Raw genomic sequence first — 2,626 nt, 5'->3', positions numbered from 1 at the left:
CCTGCCCAGCCTGTTCGGCACGGAGAGGGTTAACGTGACTACTGAGTTAAATAAATTGGCTATCTTGCTTCTTCCTCTCTTTTTATATGCAGACGAATCACGTTTTTAGACATTTTTGACAAAAGTTTCTTTATATGTATGTACAGAAGTAGATAAAAATATATATATATATATATATATTAATTTGTAAATAGGGACAGAAGGGAATTGGACTGGGCCCTACTGAGGGTGACGCGCTCTTGTGGAGTCGCTGGATTTAACAGTGTCATGGCGGAGGGCACAGCAATACAATGCAAGGCTGGTCTGTGTCACGTCGCGGGTTAAACAGCCAGTAGAGGGTGAAGCTTAGAGCCCTGCAGACTTGTCTCCTTCCTTGTGCCCAAATGAAGTACGGCAGCCATTTTCGTGAAGACTGTTTTAGCAGAAAATACATTTAGGATATTGAGATAAGGCTGTGTTATTGCTTTACTGCTGACTCTGATAACATCATGTGTAAATGTGCAGATTTTTTTGTGATTAAGAAATAAATATATGGCTGCAGTCATTTTAATATATAGAGCTATGTGGAACCTCCACGTCAATTCACTCCTGCCTCCTGCAGCACCATCGGTGTAGGGAATGGGGAATTATGATTTAACAGTTACATTGCAGCTCCCCCTGCAGGTGAAATCTGGTGTCACAACATCATTACTGGGTCGCCATATGGAGGTGTAAGAAGCCGATAGAATTTTTTGTTTTAAGACACAACCCCCTTTAACTTAGTCTACAAATAACATTTGGTCCGAAAGGCCAACTCTTCTCAGCACAGAGATATCCATTTTGGGTGGGTTGAATCACCTTCTAGCTTATGATATCATTAGTGACTTCATTGGCGATTTTTGGCAATTGAGCAGAGATAAGAAAGTTAGTTGAAGGTTCTTCTCCCTTGGAGCCCCGGCCTAAAAGGATATACAAAGGCAGCCTATTAATCAAAATGCAAAAAACACACAACTGAAATTACTTTTTTTTGGTGGGAATTTTCCTTTTAATATATATTTTTGGTTTAAAAAAACCCTTTCAGTTGTGTACCGCTGGTTAGCGAGGGAAATTGCAGAGAGTCTCCCATGATTAAAGTGCGCTCCTTTATCAAATCGTTCCACTCTGTTGGCATACTTTGCAGCAATTTTGTGCCCAATGTACAGGCTTTGGCCTGTGAATAAAATCTGTAGAGCAGATTATTTATTTTATTAAGAAAGATAATTAGAGGTAGATAAAGTAAATTAAAAATATAAAGAGTATCGCTTCTTTTCGTACAGATATCAGTGTTAGCCTTTGTAAACCACAGAGGAGGTAGTATATATATATATTGTTTATCTTTACATTAAATATTCTAGAGCTGATCTATCAGAGCATCCGACATCGATCTTCAAGGGATATGTCACTGGTCTCATGGACAGGCTGAATGGACGTCTTAATTAATATTTGGCTGGCCAGACAGATGGCGCTGTGGAGCATGAAAGTAAATTATCTGTATAAAAGAATCCATTTGTTTAATTTAAATCCTCAGAGGTCATTTGCTTTATCTTTGTGTATTTTCAGAAATTTATGGTGAGGAATAAATTCCGTTTGATTGAAATAGTTTTTGTTGTGTGTGCGTTTTTTTTAATTTTGTTAAATTTTTAAACATTTAAGTTGCTCATGCAAGCATCACTGGGAACAGCTAAAGCGGCTACAAAAACATACCCCAATTAAATTTCACAAAGCGGTGTCTGATGTTGAGACATGTCTAAGGGCGAATTCACTCTAGTGCGTTGATCTGCATTTTAGCACACTTGGAAAATGCTGAAAACAAAAAACACACAAAAAAAAAAAAAGTTTTTTATGTATCCTAGTCATATTACAACTCTGCATTGATCTGCATTGCGTTGTGTTAAAATGCAACATTTATTCATTTCAACGCAACACATTAAAATGAATGTAAAACGCACGCCGATGCAGCGCAACTCAAGTAAAGAAAAAAAACTTTGCCTTGTCATCAACATTGTCCCTAACACACAAACAGGAACAGGATGTGATGTCATGGGAAACATGCAAAATGTTTAGCATTTTAACTCAACTCATGTCAAAATGGGCATCAATGCAAGTTACCATGCATTAAGAAGGACTACCCGCTGCAGATATAGTGCGGCTCTATTGCGCGAAACTGTATGTCTTTCGTGTAATAGATAGTGTGTGCCCGCAGCACGGAGCTGGAGCCGATGTGTCGGCCACCTGCGATCGCTCCACAGAGAGGCAGAACTGGATCTGCCTATGTAAACCAAGCAGGCGCCCCGTTCTGACAGGGGAGTACAGAGAGATCGTCTGTTCCTAGTAATCAGGAACAACGATCTCTGTGTCCCCTCTGTCGGTCTGTCCCTCACACAGTTAGAACACACATTGAGGGAACACATTTAACCCTTTGATCGCCCCCTGCCAGGGTCATTTATACAGTAATCAGTGCATTTTCTTAGCAATGGTCACCAAAAAGTGTCACTAATGCCCCACACACACGGTCAGACTTTGTTCGGACATTCCGACAACAAAATCCTAGGATTTTTTCCGACGGATGTTTGCTCAAACTTGTCTTGCATAAACACGGTCACACAAA

This window comes from Aquarana catesbeiana, linkage group LG06 (assembly GCF_042186555.1).
Source record: "Aquarana catesbeiana isolate 2022-GZ linkage group LG06, ASM4218655v1, whole genome shotgun sequence".
Lineage (NCBI taxonomy): Eukaryota > Metazoa > Chordata > Amphibia > Anura > Ranidae > Aquarana > Aquarana catesbeiana.
The sequence above is the reverse complement of the archived record's forward strand: the minus strand, read 5'-3'. Positions refer to the sequence as shown.